General features: G+C 42.2%; 1 protein-coding gene across 6 annotated transcripts in view; it reads left to right on the top strand.

The window, feature by feature from the left end:
- Positions 1-22,809, top strand: part of INPP4B (inositol polyphosphate-4-phosphatase type II B) — a 936,630-nt gene that overhangs the window by 539,985 nt on the left and 373,836 nt on the right. The gene's annotated exons all lie outside the window — the stretch shown is intronic.

The following is a 22,809-nucleotide window of genomic DNA, read 5'->3' as shown; positions in this document are numbered from 1 at the left end:
GGGCCAGGGGTAATTCAAGGGACATGTTATTTAAACCCCACAGCATAGGCAGATGTTTTGAAGGTGCAAGCTGATTTGCTGATGGTGGGCATACAGGTTCATATAAGTAAAGCAAACTATTACTTCTAAACCCATCCTTAGCTGTAGACAAGTAATGTATTATGCATTTATAAATATATAAGACAGTTGCAAAACAGATAAAGTTAAAAAAACACAAACCAAGCAGCAAGCAAAATCGCAGGTGGACATCAAACAAATATCACATTTAAACCACATCTAAACCCAAAAATATAAAATTATTACATTGCAGCATATGAGCAAATGTGGTAACTGCAATGTTTTTTTCCATGTTTTTTTTTTTTTCCTTGCACTTTGTAATCCCATGACAAACACACTTCCTATCTTGGGGAGGCTTTCCTCACCCCTTTAAAGGCTGCCATTGTTGCCATCCAGGTTCAAGCATCTGCATTTGTCCATCTCTATTTCAAGGGGAATGGGGAGGAAAACACAATGGGGTTGATTTACTAAAACTGGAGCACTCAGAATCTGGTGCAGCTATGTAGCCAAACAGCTTCTCACTTCAGCCTGTTCAATTAGGCTTTGACAATAAAAGCCTTGGAAGCTGATTGGTTACTATGCAGAGCTGCATCAGATTTTGCACTCTCCGGTTTTAGTAAATCGCAAAGAGACAAGATCAAATGGTATTTTTTTGTACTTGCCAAAAATGTTCTTAGCCTGGATAGTAAAATGAATGCAGGCACCACATCCAATGACTCCAATGTTTTAAATTTTTTGTTCTCCGGTTTAGTTATACTTTGGTTTCTAATTATTGTTTTGTGTAATAGAATATAGCTAAGCGATAGAAAAAAGCTCTTGTCTGTGGATTTCCACATTGTATACTGTATATTTTAAATATTGGTTATTACTCTGCTTTTAGTGCTTGTATAGCATCCACATCCTGTTTACATGATCAGTCTATTATGTTTGTAAAGGTGGACAGATACGTTGTGTACTAAACAGGTAAAAGCATAATCTCTGCTTTAGTAAGACCTAGAAGACATCGCTAGACTGACTAAAATGCACTAAATAAGTTAAAGCACAAATGTATTCTGTGTAATGCATATTGGAAAACAACATCGGAGATATTGACTTGTTTGTTTTGCCTCAAGCTTAAGCCCTGACAGGAACCACTATGTCTCAAATGAAGTTCTAGAGCAGGGATAGGCCACCTTTTGAGCACAGTGTGCCGAAAAATGTTTTCAAAGAAATTGAGCGTGACGATTTTATAACAAAAAAATGTCTTCACACTCTCAATCACAAAAAGGATTTTTTTATGAAGTAAATGCTGTAAACTACTTTAGTAATGAGAAATTAACATCCTGCACTTTCATGCCTCAGATGAGCCCCAATTCCTGCAACTCCACACTGCAGATCACTGTCCCCCCTGCCCATCTGCCCCACCACCGTAACCCCCTGTACATCTGCCCCACCACTGTACTACCCTGCACATCTGCCCCACCACTGTACCCCCCGCTCATCTGCGCCACCACTGTTACCCCCCGCTCATCTGCCCCACCACTGTAACCCCCTGTACATCTGCCCCACCACTGTACTACCCTGCACATCTGCCCCACCACTGTACCCCTCCCGCTCATCTGCCCCACCACTGTACCCCTCCCGCTCATCTGCCCCACCACTGTTACCCCCCGCTCATCTGCCCCACCACTGTAACCCCCTGTACATCTGCCCCACCACTGTACCACCCTGCTCATCTGCCCCACCACTGTACCCCCTTTTCTCATCTGCCCTACTAATATACCCCCTTTCCCATCTGCCCCACCACTGTAACCCCTGCTCATCTGCCCCACCACTGTAACCCACTGTACATCTGCCCCACCACTGTACCTCCCTGCTCATCTGCCCCACCACTGTACCCCCCACTCATCTGCTCCACCACTGTATACCCCTGTACATCTGCCCCACCACTGTACCACCCTGCTCATCTGCCCCACCAATGTACACCACCATACCAATGTACCCCCTTTCCCATCTGCCCCACCACTGTACCCCCCTGATCATCTGCCCCACCACTGTACCCCCCACTCATCTGCCCCACCACTGTAACCCCTGCACACCTGCCCCACCACTCTACCCCCCTGCACACCTGCCCCTCCACTGTACCCCCCTGCTCTTTTGTCCCACCACTGTAACCCCCTGCTCATCTGCCCCACCAATGTTCCCCCTTTCTCATCTGCCCCACTACTGTACCTTCATGCACATATGCTCCACCACTGAACCATCTTCTCATCTGTCCTAACATTGAACGTATCTGCTCATCTGCCCCACCACTGTAACCCCCTTTCTCATATGCCCCACGACTGTACCTCCTGCACATCTGTCCCACCTCTGTTCCCCCTGCTCTTCTGCCCCATCTTTGTTCCCCCTGCTCATGTGTTCCACCAATGTACCTTCTTTCTCCTCTGCACCCCTCTGCACATCTGCCCCACCTATGTACCCCCTGCACATCTGCCCCAGCACTGTAACCCCCTGCACATCTGCCCCACCACTGTAACCCCCTGCACATCTGCCCCACCACTGTAACCCCCTGCACATCTGCCCCACCACTGTAACCCCTGCACATCTGTCCCACCTCTGTACCCCCCCTGCACATCTGCCCCACCTCTGTACCCCCTGCTCATCTGTCCCACCACTGTAACCCCCTGTACATCTGCCCACCACTGTACCAGCCTGCTCTTCTGTTCCACCACTGTAACCCCCTGCTCATCTGCCCTACCAATGTTCCTCCTTTCTCATCTGCCCCACCACTTTACCTCAATGCACATCTGCTCCACCACTGAACCATCTTCTCATCTGTCCTAACACTAAATTAATCTGCTCATCTGCCACACCACTGTAACCCCCTGCTCATCTGTCCCACCAATGTACCTTCTTTCTCCTCTGCCCTAACACTGAACCCCCCTGCTCATCTTTCCCACAACTGTAACCCCCTGCTCATCTGCCCCACCAATAAACCTCCTTTCACATCTGCCCCACTGCTCTACCCTAGTGAAAACAAAAAATAAACTGCACCATTTCCTCTCATCGCGATTGGATGATACACCTTTGGAACCTTTGGAAACTATTGTATCTGTTACATGCTGTTTTTAATCGTCTTTCATGTTTTACCCTATTGTGGTGTTTGTCTCTCATTTGGGGTATATGATCTGATGTCACGGTTGGAGTGAAAGAAACCTGATGTCTCCCCTGCTGGTGGCTTGGAGCTTTTGCTGAGTGGACCTCTTTACAGATGTGGAATATCTCAGATATACAAGTCTATGTTGACCCCCCATAATAGGTGGTCATTGCTCTTTGGTAAGGGCACATCCTGTTTATTGGTGGTGGTCTCACAAGGTGGAGGAAGTTGGTGACACAACCGTCAAAACCTTTCACTTTTTGTCACGTTTGTGACTCTTGGATTCACTTATTTCATTTATATTCACTTATGGTTTATTTATTTAGCGTAACATACATTTTTAATTTATCCACTGCTCTACCCCCCTGCTCATCTGGCCCAACACTGAACCCCCTGTTCATCTGGCCCAACACTGAACCCCCCTGCTCATCTGGCCCAACACTGAACGCCCCTGCTCATCTGGCCCATCACTGTACCCCCCTGCTCTTCTGTCACGCTGCTGAACCCCCTTTTCATCCCTTCTACCACTGTACCTACCTGCACATCTGCCCCACCGCTGTACCCTCCTGCTCTTCTGTTCCACCTCTGAACCCGTCCTGCTCATTTTCCCCACCACTGTACCCTCCTGCTCATCTGCTCCACCGCTGTACCCTCTTCTCAACTATGATATGCGTGATATGCAGAGTGGTGAAAGGAAGCAGAGATGAGACACCTCTACCTGTCCTGGCACACTCATCCTGCTGATCTTGCATCCAGCCCACGTGCTTGTATGTGCTGTCACATACAAGCATCTAGAATGGGTGCGCAATGATGACCTCAGGTCAGGGGCATTTTCTGAAAGCAGTAGGCCTGTGTGCAGGATCATAAGTTGGCCCCCCGCAGCTGAGAAAAAGTAGTTGGCTGTAAATTTCCAATACTGGCTGTGGCTTAAAAGGACAAAGAGTGCAGGGGTTCAGTAGTGACGCAAAGGTTCAGAAATAATTTCAACAAAGTTCCCAGAAGCTCAACAGTAATTCTACAAACTGTCACCTGATTGTGGTTTTCTCAATCACAGTGAAATCCCTTCCTTCTGGTAGTGGCAACCAAGCAAGTCATCTTCCTCCAGATGGTGGACGGAGCTAGCAGGACTGTGATTGGCTTTAGCAGTAGCCAAGATAGTCCTCCTCCTCCTGGAAACAGGGACCCCCCCCAAGCAAAGCTAGTGAACCAAACAATGTTTTCCATCATTTACAATGTGTGGGGGCACAGTGCCTCCCCTCAGTGCAGGTGCGGTGTGGAAATTTATGAAATTGGAATGCATTAGTGTCTCGCTGACACTTCCCGGCACTGCTCTGCTGATGGGGAGGGAGTCGAGTATCGGCTAAAGAGGCTTTGCATGCCGCTTGCGGCACCAGTTTTCTAGAGATAATAAGAATTAATCTTTGTAAATATAACACTGAAGTATTAGTAACATAACACTGTTGATACAATACTTTTTTGTTATGGTATTCTTTTAAATGTATTAAAGGGTTAAATCACCGTTACAATCAAATTGCTCATGCATTCCAGCTTCACCAGTACATTAAAAAACTGCTCAGGTTTTGAAAAAGAAGCTTCCTACCTATGTCATACCTGTAGACCATGCACAGACTCCCCCAAGCCTGTCTGAAAAACTCATAGGTAGGTGACTGTCATCCAACATCCATCCTGCCTAGATGTCAGGGCATGCTGGAATTTGGGGACATGCCCCAAGATTTTCAGGAAATATCGCTGTGGTTGTTCAAAACTAACATATGTGCATTGCCCTCTCCCTGTCGTAGAACATTGAGCTCAACCGCTGTTGCAACATAGGGAGAGAATGAACTGAGTATGTGTGAGTTTTGAATGGGCCAGAGCATTTGTTCTTGTGAAGCTGAGAGGTGTGTGCATAATGTCTAAAGGATTCTGGCCATCTAGGCAGGACGGGGGTTGCCAACCTGAGTCTTTTGGGCAGACTTGGGAGAAAATTCCTCTTGTGGCTAAGTGCAGAGCAACCCTCAAGGTGATGACAGGGAATGCTATGCCCAAAGAAGCAGGGTTTTTCAGCTGCAATAGACTGAAGTGCAGAAGAGACGTTCACTGGATGACAGCCGGGCGAGCAGGATTCACTGCAGGGCAGGAGTCCCTCAGACGTACCAGGCAGTGCTTGATAGTAGGGAGAGCCGGGAGCACGCTCAGGAGTCAAGCCAGTAGTCATACACGGGATATCAGTAAGGAGCAGAGGCAGAGAGCTGAATCAGGAACAAGCCGGGGTCATACACTGGTAGTCGGACAGCAGCGGAGTCAGGAGAGTAAGCCAAGGTCATACACTGGTGAACAGGCACAAGCAGAGTCAATAGAACAAGCCAAGGGTCAGGAGCCAGGAACGGAGACAAGACCGGTGAAAGGCCAGCTGGGTCAGTAACAGGGAATCCAGTAACATCAGAAGCAGAACACAGGAACACACATTAAGTTGAAGATCATACAGCAGCTTGTGCATCAAACTGCTGACTTTAAAAAGGCCACTGGGTGCCAGGATCTGTCACCATTGTGTGTGCCGTAGCACGTGCACTGGCAAACGCCTAAGTGCGTGTAATCAGCGATCCTGTTCAGTGTTGGCAGATGTGCCAGTTCTTCTGCGAACCCTTCTCTGACAGACCACACATGGCCTACAGTTATAACATTGAAAAGAAGCTTCTTTTTAAAAACCTGAGCACTTACTACTGCATGGTGTTTAGGGATTACTGCACACAGCCCTATAAAAAAGTAGTCAAAAGTCATTTACTAAGACCGTGTATTAAAGTGGACCTAAACTCAAAAAGTGAAGATTTGCCTTCCTATAGGGAACATCTAGTGTCTAAACAGTACCCTGAAAATGTATTTTTTGCCTGAAATTCTTCATGAAAAATAGGAATGCATTTCCTGGTATGTGAGTGTGATAGCTGTAGATAGCTTTATATCTGCAGCGTGAGATCAAAGGCATGGATGCCTCTGACTGCTAGTCTCTTTAGACTCAGTGCAGAGCAAGAAATGGTAAGTTAATAATGGGGAAATGTCAGCTGCAAGGAGACCACGGGCAATGCTAATCACTAGTCCTTTTCCATCTGTCTGCTTTTTTTGGAAACTGCTTCCAGAGTGCAGTTCATCATTAAAGAGAGGGGATATCTAAGTTAAATTTATAAAGACTATAAGGGTCCATTCACATTACATGTTGCATTAATGCGAGCACATTAACCCATGTGTTTATTGCATTCATTTGCATTTTGTTAAGGAAAGCCATTCATTTTGTTAATGGGCTGTTTCACATATCTGCATTGCAAGGGAGTATATGGGAGTGGATTGTTAGTCATATTGGATAGGTGCATTGTGGTACCACAGGAAATAAGAGATCAAGCTTCTGTAATACAGTGCAGACTAACTGTCTGTATACAGCACAGGCACTCAATATATGTATCAGTTATAGTGATTTCAACAGCTCTTCATTTGAAAACAATAATGTATACATCTATATAGGCAAAGGTAGACTTTAAAAGAAATAATAAATGCACATATGTTTGCCGGAAAAAAAAGTATATTTATTTATTTTTTCACAGGAGTCTAGAAAGCATCGTACCCAAGATCAGTGGATTGTGAGTGCAATGTCAGGCTAGGGTTGCCACCTGTTCGGGATTCACCCGGACAGTCCATGTTTTGAATCATGTGTCCGGGTTTCAGGCGGACTGAAACCCGGACACATTATTTAGACTGGACTGTGGCTCCCCAAGTAACCAAGATAATCACACACATCCGGGAGCTGCGGACAGCTGTCTGGGGGCATGTTAAGCATCACTGAGGGGCAGGGCGAAGATATCAGCAAGAGAAATTTGGCTACACCCAGTGTTTGCTGTGGCACTGAGGCCGCTCTAAAGTGTTCGGGTTTGGCTTGAAGAAAAGATGGCAACCCTATGTCAGGCTCAGGCACACTCTTCCTCCAGCTCCCTGCCTGTAAAGAGCTATGGGCTGTCAGTTGGAGAGCTGAAGGAAGTGTCAATGGACTATGAGTATGTTGATTACTGCACTAGTGTTCCATTGAGAATAACAAGTCTGTCTGCCGCAGTGGAAGATGGGGATTTTAGTTCATTAATTCACAGATCTTTCAAAAGTGGAAGTGGCTGTGGTGAGAAGAACCCCTTCATGGGAGTCATGGGAGGGGGGGAGTGGGGGTGTACTGGGGGTAGGGGAGAGGTTTGCTTGGCAACAGGTTACATCCTAAATAGGAGTATAGAATGTAACATGTTGCAAAAGGTTGAGCAAGCCTTTAACTTTTGGGAGTTCTGACATTTTAAGTACCAGTAAAAACATTCCTTTACATGATCATGTCTGAGTCTAAATTCCTGGCTCTTGGAATTAAAGTAAAACCAAAGCCCCAACCCTAATGTAGGGTTTGGACAGGCCTCTACAATTCTTGACAATCAGTCTTGTGCACCCCTGTGCACTAAAAACTCAGTATTTATGCTTCATGGAGTGTCATAAAACTATCATAGTCCCATGCTCCTCCTCATCCCACAGCTGTATTAAAGCTTAAAGTAGCATTAAACCCAAAAACCAAAATGTAATAACCAATGTGGTGTCTGCATTCATTTTCTTTTAAGTCATTTTTTTTTTTGTTTATACTTGATCCAGCCAGTAGCATACTTCTTGTTAAGACACCCGCGTGTGTCTCCATTCCACTGGAAGAGCAAGTAAGACACCTTTGGACAGCAGCATTCTGGGGAAATGTTAGAGGTACTAGCAAATTTAGTTGGACTTGACTAACAAATTAAAGCTGAACTCTAGCTAACACTCTTTAGGCCGGGTTCACACTGCCACACAGAGCAGCTCACAGAAGGTGTCTGGTGCGTCCCTGTTCACCGTCTCAGGTCCGATTTCAGTCCGAATTTTTGGCTGAATTCGGACCTGAAACGGACCAGAAGACACACAGGACAGGTGCAATTCGCTCCGGAGCCACTCCAGAGATTTGTGAACCGGCTCCATAGAGAGCCGGTCACAATCTCCTAACATGCGATTTGGATACGGGGAAACCACATGAAGATGAACACGTGAACTCAGCCTTAAAGTAGAATTTCAGGCTTTACCGAACTAGTCTTAAAAAACATTTCCTCCTAACACCTGTTCTGACTAACCTGTGTAAGAAAGATCTGTATACTTACCTATTTAAGCTGTTTTAGTACAGTCACATGATCCCCTTGTGTCAGCCAGCACCGGCTGCAGGTGAGAGGGAAAGCACTCAACAAGGCTGGTCATGTGGTGACGCCACCCATAGGCTTACTATGGCCCAACCATTGTCAGCGCTCCCTCCTCTGCTCTGCAGTGGCTGCTTACTGCCACAGAGAAACAAATCATGTGACCAAGCTGGAGAGGCCCAAAAATAAGCATTTATACAGATTTTACAGATTTTTCTTACACAGATTAGTCAGAATAGTTGCTGGGAAGGTGAGGGAGTGTTTTTAAGATTAGTTCGATAAAACCCGGAATTCTACTTTAATCACTTGCTGACCACGCTATAGCCGAAAGACAGCTACAACGCAGTCGCCCAGCTCTGGGAGGGCATCAATAGACATTCTCCCAGAATTCTACCTCCTGCTGCACGCATCGGGCTCACTCCGTGACCTCTGTGTCCTTTTGGACACAGCTGATCACAGATCAGGATAAAGGGACAATGGCAGTGCCCCTTTACCATGTGATCACCTGTATCCAATCACATGTAAACAGACTTGCCAGCTATCGGCAGTTCTTTCCTCCCACGCTGTGTCTGTCAGAGAAAAGGAGAGCCTGCCAGTACATCGATTACACTGATAATCAGAGCACTGATCATCAGTGACCTGATAATAAGTGCGGCCCCATCAGTGCTGCCTCATTAGTACCCATCGGTGCAATCTATCAGTGCCGATCAGTGTAGCCTCATCTGCACACATCAGTGAAGTAGAAAAATTACTTATTTACAAAATTTTATAACAGAAAAAAATGTTTTTTTTTTCAAAAGTTTTGGCCTTTTCTCATTTGTTTAACAAAAAATAAAAAACCCAGTGGTGATTAAATACCACCAAAAAAAGCTCTATTTGTGTGAAAAAAAATCATAAACATTTAATTTGGGTACAATGTTGCACGACTGCGCAATTGTCATTCAAAGTGTGACAGCGCTGAAAGCTGAAAATTGGCCTGCCTAGGAAGGGGGTGAAAGTGTCCATTATTGAAGTTGTTAAGCAGCTACAGCTACTGTTTTTTTTTTTCCTTTTGGGATAAAGGTTTTGTATAAATAAATAAAATGTGACCATTGTAGTCAGTGTTATGGTTTGCCTCCAAACTCTAACTTCCACTTTTGCTGGACAGCTTGGTCTGTTAAACGAAGTTGAAACATAAGAGATTTACTGGTTGGATTACCAGGTGAAAAAAAGACTATAAAAGAAAATTTAATGCAAATGCAACCACCACATTCTAATGCCGTGTACACAAGATTGGAATTCTCGTTGGAAAAAGATATGATGGCTTTTCGGACGGGATTCCTCTAAAGCTTGCCTTGCATACACACGATCACACAAAAGTTCTCTGAACTTCCGACCATCAAGAACGCGGTGACGTACAACACTACGACGAGCCGAGAAAATGAAGTTCAATGCTTCCGAGCATGCGTTGAATTGTTTCCGAGCATGCGTAGGAATTTTGCGCGTCGGAATTGCTACAGACGATCGCATTTTCGGATAGAAACTTTTTCCGACCAAAAAATTGAGAGCATGCTCTCAATCTTTTGCTGGCTGGAATTTGGCCAGCAAAAGTCCGATGGAGCATACACACAGTCCCATTTTCGACGAAAAGCTCTCATCTTTTGCTGTGTACGAGGCATTAGAATTGGTAAGCTGCAATATATTACATTTTTGTTATGGGATTTATTGCTGCTTCAACTTCAGGCAAAACTTTGTTTAGCTTTGAACAGATAGCTAGGTCTTTCAGTCTCATTCTGGGGACTACACTTTGCTTCCTTTCGCTTCTCTCTATCTTGGTACAAGATTATTAAAACCCTTACAATAAGATTATTCTAGTCACATACAGAATAGACCGCATCTGTGCTGTACATAGGTACTATATCTTTTTATTTGCTTCTTATAAGCAATTTAGTGAGGACAGACCCAAATATCTTTTTTCTGGGCTTCGTTTTTCAGTTGGTCGGGTTTTTCTTCTTCAGTAAATTAACGTTTTATCTCTCTCACAGCCAGTGATCCAGAGTTTGAAAGCTAAGTAAATATATTTAATTTAAAACCTTTTTGCCAAACTATTATTTATGTTCTCTGCTCAGTTTGGTGTGTGATAAACAAAGCGCGACCATCTAAGATCTCCTAAATGTTACATACTGGGTTATCTGCACAAGCAAATGTTGGGAATTGCTTAATATTCATTAGACCCTGCTCTGAATAGAATTAAATCTTCCAACCGTGACAGGTGCCACAATATGGTTCACATCTCAAGAAACTTCTATTTTTTTGTAAGGAAGTTTACCTTTGCTAAACTACTAATAAAGAATTTCTGACGGCAGGCCAAGCTGTTTCCTCTCAAGCAATATAAGCACAGCAGGGCTCCAGAGATAAGTGCTGAGCAGTGAAAATTAGTTCCTCAACACAGCACAAATAAATATAAAAAACAACACATACAGTTTGAAAAAACATTTTTTTTCCTTCTTCTACTATTTAAAATCTCAATGCTTTTTCTGTCTTCATTATTTTACAGCGACACTTCTTCCAGTCTGACCAAGCAGGACATTAATCTTGCATTCTTGGGTTGATGTGTTTGGAATGCACGGCGTGTTTGCTGTTTTTGATAGCAGCATTGCACCAGTGGTACTTTACATTCACAGCGTCTGACACAGCTAATGATGGCTGCTCCCCAGACGTTTATAGAGCGGTTTGTTGATTTGTGTGCTAGTAGCATTCACAAGTTAAAGATTCATTTTCTTGCCGTGGATTCCTATATAATTTCTGTTGAAGTTGTACAGTTAGACCTAAATATTAAAGTTTAATAGACAGTATAATTGACCAGCATTTACATAGCACTAGATACAGGATCGAGGGTGAATATTAAAAAGAGGCTGAAAAATATATACAAAATACGACTGTGGTATCCTCAGCAGGGTCTTCCAGACTGCAGACCTAGTTGCTAAATTATTGAAGATGGAGCAAAGGGAAAGTAGAGCTATAAATATATTGCAGGTTGATGCAAATCTTTGTCTAAGGTGTTTTTTTTTTTTTAATACTGAATGAGGAGAGTTAGATGACAAAGAGTAAGCCCCACTGCTTGGAAAAGCATCATTCTCAAAACCTATAGAAATGGGAGTTTTGCTATAAAGATAGGCTCTGGAATTCAGAAGCAATAAAATTACCAGCGACTAAATTTGGTAGAAATCCAATATACAAAATAGCTACTTACAATGCTGGGTGTCTTCTTAAACATTTATCTGACGTTTTGCACCTTAAACATGTAAAAAAAAAAATCACATGTCCATGCTTGGTCTTTTCCTCTCGCTCTACAGTGGCCTATGAAAGAGTTCAGGTGGAGCCAGCACGTGACTGCAACAGTAGGAGATGACATCCCTGTCTAAACGTATAGTCACAGCTTTGCCTAAATGAATGTGAACAGTAAAAGACAGTAAATCAATGTTATGTGTTACATGTGTTTGCAGTCCAGATCACACTGATAGCATAAGACATATGTCTGAGCTACCCCTCATGCTTCTGGATAAGTGGGTAAAACACTACAAATTATCACCAAATACAACAAGGAATGCAGGAAGTCACTTTGAAAAAATTATATTCATGCATACAGAACAACACAACTCATTAGCTGAAAAGGGAGTGGGAGCTCTGCGGTAATTTTCTCTAATACAGATGAAACTGTCTATGTGGAAGCTGTATGCACCACATAGGACAGTAATTAATGTCCTGTGTAGTCCTGGGGACAGATCAAAGTAGGTCTTGTGAAACTGGGGAAGTGGGTCACTGCCTTTCAATGAAACTTCAGAAAAACACAGCGGGGGGGAAATAATTACAGAATAACACAGTTTTTCAGCAAACACTAGGAATGGGCTGAACAGACCCCTGTTCGGTTCACACCAGAACTTCCGAACACCGCAAAAGTTTGGACCCGAATAACGAACCCCATTAAAGTCAATAGGACCCGAACGTCAAAAAATCAAAAGTGCCCATTTTGAAGGCTTATATGCAAGTAATTGGGCATACAATGGTTATAGGTGTCCAAGTCCTGCCCTGGGGGACATGTATCAATGAAAAAAAAGTTTGTGAAAAACGTTATTTTTAAATGAGCAGTGATTTTTTGATTTTTAAAGTGAAAGCCTAAAAATGAAAAATTCCTTCCGATATAGTGCCTGGGGGGTCCCCTTAGTCTACCTGTAAAGTGGCAGATCTGTACCATGTCTATAAATTGCATTTATAAAGCCAAAAAAATGACATTTTCCCTGCAAGCTGCCTTTATTTTGCTCAGCAACAGCTGGGGAGCCAGTGTGTATGATGAGGCCACAATGTAGTGTACTGGAAACAAGATTAGAGATTTTTTGGATACATTCTGGTGTCACTTTGACTTTGTATAGAAGTAACGGGTGCGTAAAAATTGGTCTTTGGGTGTCGGTGGTGCCTTCCCACCGTAACCCTATAGAGTTACTCTTGATGAAAGCAAGAATTGGCCTTGCTGTAAAAAAATTGCAATGATATGCACCTGTCAAATAGGTGCATAAAAATTACTCTTTGTGTGTCGGCGGCACCTTCCCACCATAACCCTATAGAGGTGCTCTTGATGAAGGCAAAAAAATTGCAATGATATGCATATGGTTGGTGTTTTTGCCATGTTTGATGTGCCTGAGACACAGTTTGCAGATAGCAACAGTGTGATCTGCTGCAGATGTGCTGAAAAAGGCCCAGACAGCTGAGCTTTGGTGAGTGGGCCAGGAGATAACAGCTGCAGAATGTGATGGAATAGGGTGCCTGCTCTCTACTCTTTCTTGATGTCTGCTTCCTTGGGGTTGTGCCGCCTCACCTTCAGTTTCCTCCTCTGCTCTATCTGGCACCTAAGTCGCATCAGTGACCTCATCATCATCATCTCCATCTCCTCCATCTTCATCATTGCCACTGGAGACAACTTGGCAATACTCTGCAGCTTGGGGAACATGAATGCCAACTTGTCAACCAGTGTTCCTCCCTCTCTCTAGGCTCATGTTCCTGTCATCCTCAACCTCAGAACCAACATCTGAATCCAGTAATGGCTGGGCATCATCAAGGAGCAAGTGGCTGACACCGTGGTCAAATAACTCATCTGACTCCTCAATGGGAAGTGGCAGTAACGCACAAAAATATACGGCGGTAACCTGGCAGTAACGCACACAGAACTATATGGCATTAAACTGGCAGTAACGCACACAAAACTATATGGCGTTAAACTGGCAGTAACGCACAAAACCATATGGCGTTAAACTGGCAGTAACTCACACAAAATTATATGGTGTTAAACTGGCAGTAACTCACACAGAACTATATAGAGTTAAACTGGCAGTAATGCACACAGAGGTAAACTGCGTTAAACTGGCAGCAACTCAATCAAATAGACGGTGTTCAACCGTCACTACCCTGACACTGAACTGTCCCTACTCTAGCTATACACTAATGTAAAGATTACTGACATGGTCTCACTACACTACAGTGAAACTATCTGAGCTGTCCCTACTCTAGCTGCACACAATTCAGAGCTGAATGATGGTCCTCCTCACTACACTCACACTATCCCTAGACTGACACTAAACTAATATTCTATACTAACATTTGAAGCAAAATAGTACAGTATAGCACATAACTAACTAATAGCACTGAACAGAACCCCGTTCTATCTCCACGCCGAAATCACACTGAAAATGGCTGCCATTGAAGGAATACTTTTATACTGTGGGGCGGGAATGAGCCATGATTGGATAAAGTCATGATGACAGTGTCCAATCATGACTCTGACAGTGCTCTGTTCCCTGATTGGCTGAAGCTTTCACTGCTTCAGCCAGTCAGGGCTTGCAATGCACTGTTCAGCGCGGCAATGCATTGTGGTTGGTTCGGGGGGCCGAACAAATGGTCGAATGTCTGAACAGCGAAAGTTCAGCCTGAACTTATGCGCAAGCCGAACTGTTCGCCAATCCCTACCAAACACCAGAGGCAGAAGCAGATGGGACAAGAATATGTAAGGCTGATGATTTTCCTTAATTATATGTGGATAGGAACGGATCCTACATATCCGGATCAGTCCAACTTCCAGTCTTTCAGTCTAGGCATGGAAGAACTACAATTCCTGTTCTTTATGGAGTGGGTAGAAACATACTTCTATCAAAAGAAGCAAGACCACAAACATTTTAAGATATTGGAGTTTCATGAGAACACTTATTATATGTGAGCACACATCTACATAGACATATGGGGGTTGATTTACTGAAACTGGAGAGTGCAAAATCTGGTGCAACTGTGCATAGAAACCAATTGGCTTCCAGGTTTTGTTTTTTTTTTTGTTTATCAAAGCTTAATTGATCAAGCTGAAATTAGAAGCTGATTGGCTACCATGCACAGCTGCACCAGATTTTGCACTCTTCAGTTTTAGTAAATCATGGTAACAAAGTTCAGATTATATATTGGCCATTTCTAGATTGTAAACTCTAATGAGCAGGGCCCTCTGAATCCTCCTGTATTTAATTGTATTGTAACTGTACTGTCTGCCCCCATGTTGTAAAGCGTTGCGCAAACTGTTGTTGCTTTATAAATCCTGTATAATAATAATTATAATATTAACAATTTAAAAAAATAATATAAATATATATATTTTTTTACCTTTCTCTAACTTGTTATTGTGCAGTCATGTGGCTGCACAGCCTTCTTTCCTGTCCTCTTCCTTATGGAGAACAGGGGCAGGCAGCTCATTTCATCACTCATACAGTGAAACTCTGCAGCTCTGCTAACTCTGAGCAGTTGACAATGGCTCCCTGCCTAGCCTGGGGATCATGGCAGGTACACAGACTACAGGAGATACTAATGCATGTCATCCTGTACTAATAAAAAGCAAGCCCATCGAAAAAAAATGGCAATGCAGTGCAGATCTGCCTCCATGCTTTGTGTAGTCAGTTCACAACATGAAAAAAAGGAAGGCTGACAGGATCAACCAGGCATTCCAAGTATGTGTAGTGAATTAAAAAGTAATGCATTACCGTGAGACAGATTTACAAAGAGACACATAGGTAAGAAAACTTTTTTTTTCTTGTAAAAGACACTTTAAGAATACTGAAAGCTGCTGCATTAGAATAATAATAATAATAATATTAACAATTTAAAAAAAATATATAAATATATATATATTTTTTACCTTTCTCTAACTTGTTATTGTGCAGTCATGTGGCTGCACAGCCTTCTTTCCTGTCCTCTTCCTTATGGAGAACAGGGACAGGCAGCTCATTTCATCACTCATACAGAGAAACTCTGCAGCTCTGCTAACTCTGAGCAGTTGACAGTGGCTCCCTACCGGAGCCTTCCTGTCAGTCAGCAAGGGAACACTGAGAAGGGGCATGACCTAATGATCATTTACTCACTCAGGAAGCTCTGCAGCTCTGCTAGTTTGGGGGTCATGGCAGGTACACAGACTACAGGAAATACTAATGCATGTCATCCTGTACTAATAAAAAGCAAGCCCATCGAAAAAAATGGCAATGCAGTACAGATCTGCCTCCATGCTTTGTGTAGTCAGTTCACAACACGAAAAAAAGGAAGGCTGGCAGGATCAACCAGGCATTCCAAGTACGTGTAATGAATTAAAAAGTAATGCACTACTGTGAGACAGATTTACAAAGAGTCACATAGGTAAGAAAACTTTTTTTTTTCTTGTAAAAGACACTTTAAGAATACTGAAAGCTGCTGCATTATAGTGATTGACTAATAGGAATGTGTGGGGTGGAGCAGCTACCTAGCAAGTGTTGAAGATGCTACTTCCCATTGTTTAAACGGAAAATGTTTCAAGTGATGATGGATCACTTGTACTAACTGTACACTTGTACAGTTAATACTATCTCTTCAGCATAGTTTATTTTCATAGAGAGTTTTCAAGTGTTTATAATAATATGATGATGATGTTGCTTGTTGTCATTTGTAACTGCTTTTACACCGGCCTTATCCCCATCCATTTTTGAATAAGCTACATCTAAGCTACAGTTAAGTCTATATGAAATCACTAGTTCCTAGAAACAGAGATTGAGGCTAATCCTCAGAAAACAGAATTTGCAGCTTCCATAGAGCTCGGAAATAAATGCTAAAATAATTATTATCCGAGGGTGGTTACAGATTCCCTCTACTTATTGCATATATGTATTAACTTGTCTATTCCTATAGTTAGCCAGTCTATTAAAACTCTGATAATGTTACTATTGATAAGCACAATGATATAAGGTTAGTTATGAAAACAAACACACTGCTTAGTAAAACAACATCTTATTTATTTCCCAAGAAAATAGGAGAATGTTAACATGAAAACACTAAAGGAAAAAAATATTATAGAGCATATAACAAAAAAAAATCAAATATACTTATCACAAGGCTGTCCTCTAGATATTGTCCCGTCAGCTGGGCTCAAGATGGTAACAGAGAGCCATGAGGCTCAGAGAACCATCAGGCAAGAGCCAAGAGCGGAAAAGGGATCAATCTCCCTTCTGTGTGCACTTTTACCCTGCATTCTGACCCCCTCGTAACCACACTCCACGAGCCTCCTGTCCAATGAGATATTGATAAGAGGCAGTCCTTTCAATATACCATATTTCTGTCCATCTTGCTGTATTGGCCTCTAGAGGCAGTATTCGTCCATGGATCACCGCTATGTGACCCGGGTCATCTTCATTGACTGTTGGTCCTTTAATCTCCTGTAGCTCAACTTCATCAGTCATCTCTCTTTGAAGCTTGCTTGCAGAGTGTTCAACAAGGAATTCAATATCATCACACCAGTTGGTCAGTAGGGATGGGCGAACGGTTCGGCCCGAGCATAAGTTCGGGACGAACTTTGGTTGTTCGGATGTTCGGCGAACACCGAACAATATGTGGTGTTCGGGGCACATTTGAAAGCCGTCGGAACTCCGTTAAAGTCTTTGGGACACTAACATGAAAAATCAAAAGTACTCATTTTAAAGACTTATGCGCAAGTTATTGTCATAAAAAGTGTTTGGGGATCCGGGTCCTGCCCCAGGGGACATGTATCAATGCAAATTTTTTTTTAAACGGACGTTTTTTCTGGATCAGTGATTTTTTTCAATGCTTAAAGTGAAACAATAAAAATTAAATATTCCTTTAAATATCATGCCTGGGGGGTGTCTATAGTATGCCTGTAAAGTGGTGCATTTTTCCCGTGTTTAGAACAGTACCACAGCAAAATGACATTTCTAAAGGAAAAATCGTCATTTAAAACTGATCACAGCTGTAATGAATTGTCGGGTCTTGGCAATATAGATAAAACTCAATGAAAAAAATGGCATGGGTCCCCCCCAAGTCCATTACCAGGCCCTTTGGATCTGGTATGAATATTAGACATGTGCGCCGTCAATGCATTTTTTAGTTTTGTTCCGTTCCGTTCCGTTTCGTATTAGAATTAATTTGTATTTCGTAATTCATGTCCAAAATTTCGTACCTAGGTTCGTTAACTTTTCGTAACAATTACGAATGTACGTTATGATGAATTTATCATTGAGGGCTCCCACCATACATGTGCTGTGCTAACTTCCTGGGTTTTTAAATTTTAGGTTTGTTAACTTTTCGTAACAATTACGAATGTTATAATGATAAATTCATCATAACGGAGGGGCTCCCACCATCCCTGTGCTGTGCTGACTTCCTGAGTATTTAACTTTTAGGTTTGTTAACTTTTCGTGACAATTACGAATGTTCGTTTTGATGAATTTATCATTATGAGGGGCTCCCACCATCCCTGTGCTGTGCTGACTTCCTGGGTTTTTAACTTTTAGGTTCGTTAACTTTTCGTAACAATAACGAAAGTTCGTTAGAAATTTGGATCCAAAATTCGTAAATGAAATTTCATATTTCGTACAATATTCGGAAGCATAGCAATTCGTATTTTGGATCCTCCAGAATGTACGAATTTACGGAAATTCGTACGAATTTTCGATTTGTGAGTAACTAATCGCACATGTCTAATGAATATTAAGGGGAATCCCGAGCCAAAATTTTTTTAAAAAATTGCATGGGGTCCCCCCAAAATTCATACCAGGCCCTTCAGGTCTGGTATGGATTTTAAGGGGAATCCTGCGCCAAAATTTAAAAAAAAAATGGCATAGGGGCCCCCCCAAAATCCATACCAGTCCCTTATCCAAGAATTTTGGGGGGACCCCTACACCATTTTTTTTTAAATTTGGTGCAGGGTTCCCCTTAATTTCCATATCAGACCTGAAGGGCCTGGTATGGATTTTGGGGGGACCCCCACCCAATTTTCTTTTTAAATTTTGGTTCAGGGTTCCCCTTAATATTCATACCAGACCCAAAGGGCCTGGTAATGGACTGGGGGGGACCCATGCTGTTTTTTTCAATAAATTTTATCTACCGTATTTGTCGGCGCGTAACACGCACTTTTTTCCCCTTAAAATCAGGGGAATATCGTGGGTGCGTGTTATACGCCGAACTGCTGCCTCGGAAGGTAAGGAGGGAATGAGCGCCGCTGAAATACACAGAGCCAAGTGTACTGTGTACTCGTCTAGGCTCGGCTCCACTTGCAGTCACGCCCAGTCCCATCTCCTAGCCTTTACGTCCCACCACACCGATGATGGACATTGGTGTTGTGTCCATCATAGGAGCTGGGCCAAGGGACGGGACTGGGCGGGACTGTGAGCCGAGCCGAGAGGCGCTGAATACACAGGACATCTAGCTCTGTCTATCTCGGCAGCGCAAAAATTTAAAAGATCATGCTGCAATTTTGGGCAAGGTTGCAGATGGACACTGGGCAAGGCTGCAAATGGACACTGAACACTGGGCAAGGCTGCAGATGGACACTGTGCAAGGCTGCAGATGGACACTGATAAGGCTGCATTGATGGACATTTAACATGTAAGTTTTTTCCTTAAACTTCCCTCCTAAAAGTTTTTTTCCTTAAACTTCCCTCCTAAACTTGGGGTGCATGTTATACGCCGGCGCTTGTTATACGCCGATAAATACGGTATATTGCCGAGACTCGACAATTCATTACGGCCATGATCAGTTTTAAATTACTTTTTTCCTTTAGAAATGTCATTTTGCTGTGGTATTGTTCTAAACACGGGAAAACTGTGCCACTCTATATACTATAGACACCCACCAGGCACAATATTTAAAGGAACATTTCATTTTTATTGTTTCACTTTAAGCATTTTTAAAATCACTGCTCCCGAAAAAACGTCCGTTTTTTAAACTTTTTTGTGCATTGATACATGTCCCCTGGGGCAGGACCCAGGTCCCCAAACACTTTTTATGGCAATAACTTGCATATAAGCCTTTAAAATTAGCACTTTAGATTTATATTTTTCATGTTAGTGTCCCATAGACTTTAACAGTGTTTGTGTGTTCTTCAGAATTTTTTGCCTGTTCGGAAGTTCTGGTGCGAACCGAACCGGGGGATGTTCGGCTCATCCTTATTGGTCAGGAGCCAAGCTTTTGTTCAGCCTTGCTAGAGGGCATGACTTCTTCTTTCAGATAAAGGTTCTGATATGCTACAAAGCTTTGATGTGTAACTTGTTACATTCCAGACCTGGTTGTATCAACCAGAAGGAAACTCCAGAAATATGATATTAAACCATGTTGCCTTCCAACAAGCTCTATGTAGAGTGCTTAATTAAAGCAGCATGTTCTGCTCGCAATCAGATCAGCAGTGACCTTCAACAGCCATCTAAGACATAAATAGGATGAAAATAATAGCTGCAGCTGATGACCTCACACGGCCTGTATTTATTTGGAGAAAAAAGTAAGATTGCTCTTCTGACTCAGAATTGCTGATTTCCTTCCAAACAAGAACAATGTAAGGTTGCATTCCATTGGGCTTATATGATAAGACAGTGCACAATGCAGTAACATATATTAAACAGTTACCCTAGTTTCAGTTTACCTTAATAAGTTCACTGAGAATGGAATGTTGATTGTTGGGATGAGATAATTTACTTGACACATTGCACACAAATGTTATACTGAACTCCCACCTTTGCCTGCCTTCCTGATACAGAACTTAGTATGGATAAAAATATCTTGTCACTCTCTGGCCTGCCTAAGGCCAGATGATGTTCATGTCCTACATTGAATTATATTCCTACAGTCTATCTTCCAAGTCCTTAAGCATGGGCTAGCCTTGGCCTTGGAGAATAATGCCTGACCTGTATTTACCTTGGTGCATGTGTTTGGAGTGGAAATTATTCTCCATGGCTGAGCCCAGGGCATGCTCAAGGAAGTGGGAGAGGTGCTGATGTAAACACTGAGCAGGCTGGGCAGAAATGTGATGAATAAAATATGCTATTAAATGTTATTTGCATATTTACAAAAAGGTGGTAGGCAATTTTGTTTTTGTGTTTATTTTGTAACTACAGTTTTGCTTTAATGTGATACTATGGGAATCCCCTATGAACTTCAGACCATAGTAGGAAACAGATATAGGTGAGATTTAACCCTAATTGTATCAATAAGAGGAGACTTGGTTAGTATCTGGAAAGATAAAGGATTTTTTGGCTTTGCAAAAGCAGCTTCTCATCACTCCCTTAAGCCTTATTGCTGTTGAAGACTACAATGCCGGGCTGGTGTTTTGAGGGATGCCCTATTTTTTAAGGTTCCCTTTTGGGCTGCCCAAGTATTGCTGAAGGACATTTAAGCTGATATCAATATATTATAGGCCACACATGCTCACAGCCCTCTAGTCATGAGGACACTAGGTCACATGCCAAGTGTACAGAGCTGGTTGTATTCACTTAATTTTTTTTTAATGCAGGAAAAGAACCCGTCAAAGAAAATGAAAAAGTTAGCTATATTAAATACCGTCCAATGTTTACTTGCAAACACAGCTGATAAAATTACATGATCAGGAAAATTGCCGGCAGAGCGGATATTACATTAATATCCTATCTCTAGTGAAGAGCATGGAAGAATACAGAGTTGTATATGTGATTTAATGAGAAGTGAATATTTAATCAAAGCAAAAAATATCTGGGTAGTAACAAAAAAACTGAGTATTAACAAAACTAAATGTTATTCGGTTATGACCTGGAGCTGCACTGCACTGACTAGAAGAGGTTCTGAAAGTAGAGCAGAGCTCTTCACAGTTCCTCTACTAGGTGGTATCTTCCTTGACAGGGGACAGCTCTTCTAATACATAGAATATATCCCCTTGTTATGTGATGCTATTTCTTTGGCAGCGTCAACCCTGAAAGGAAGTAAACACAGTGATTTTTATGTAGAGGTAGTATGTGGACAATGAATTTAGACACACACTTCTGTTACCTATTGGATTTCTTTTGTCAGTGCCTTTTATGCTATCTTCTGTAGAAACTTCATATGGTTCATATGCTGAATCTTATTTTGGTTGGCTCAAATGTTCCTTGTCCCTGTGGTAATTTACTAACGGCAGATAGGGTGTTTACTTTGCAAGGGAAACATCTTCTTAGCTTAGTGAATGTGGTCAAAATACCCCCCACCCCCCTAAAAAAAAAAAAAAAAACACTATATTCATCATTCTGGTAGAACTAGTTGGATACTTAAGTTGGTAGTTTTCCTGTTACATCCTTGTAGGTATTTGCTGGTATTCTGCCAAACTGAGGTGGTTCCTTATTTCTGGGAATGGGATAGTCTCAGAAATTACTGAATATAAAGAATTGGGTAAAAAATACCCGAAGTATGAAGAGTTTATTACTTGCTAACTCACCGGTTGGGTGTGGTCTATGTCAAAGCTGGAACCAAATGAAAGAAAAAGGAGCAGCTGTAAGTTACAGACTGTAAAAGTAGACACACATATGACCAGACAGCATAGTATAGACAGTTTAATGAAAAAGATTGTTAAAAAGATTGTATGGAATGACATCCATGTAGATATGTCAATACCTTCCAAAATGGAAAATAGCACAAAACATACATATTTATAATAATAAAAACAATCCTAGTGATTGTTCAGGGTGAGAGAGGTTCCCAGTATATCATCTAGTAATGTATAGTTGTAGATATTGATACTAATATCCAATGGAATTGTAGCAACTTGTTACTATGGAGACTGCTATGATGCAGTATGTCCAGACTGAATGTTGTAATGCATTGGGGTCCCAGTGCAGTTACATTGATTGGAGAGAAAGTGATTCCAATAATAAAATAGGTAATAGGTAAGTATCCCTATTGTTGACGATGATAAAATTTAACACGGCTATAAATAGCAGTCTAGCAGCTTTGTACCCGATGTCAGCGGGAATCACATTATAATTAATGTTGCTCAAAATCAAAGTGTTCATTTAAAAAATCTGCCTTTACTAAATCAACCCCACTATGTTTGCTGTATATTTATGTATTATATCGTATTTT

The sequence above is a fragment of the Aquarana catesbeiana genome, linkage group LG01 (genome assembly GCF_042186555.1).
Source record: "Aquarana catesbeiana isolate 2022-GZ linkage group LG01, ASM4218655v1, whole genome shotgun sequence".
Lineage (NCBI taxonomy): Eukaryota > Metazoa > Chordata > Amphibia > Anura > Ranidae > Aquarana > Aquarana catesbeiana.
The sequence above is the reverse complement of the archived record's forward strand: the minus strand, read 5'-3'. Positions and strand labels throughout refer to the sequence as shown.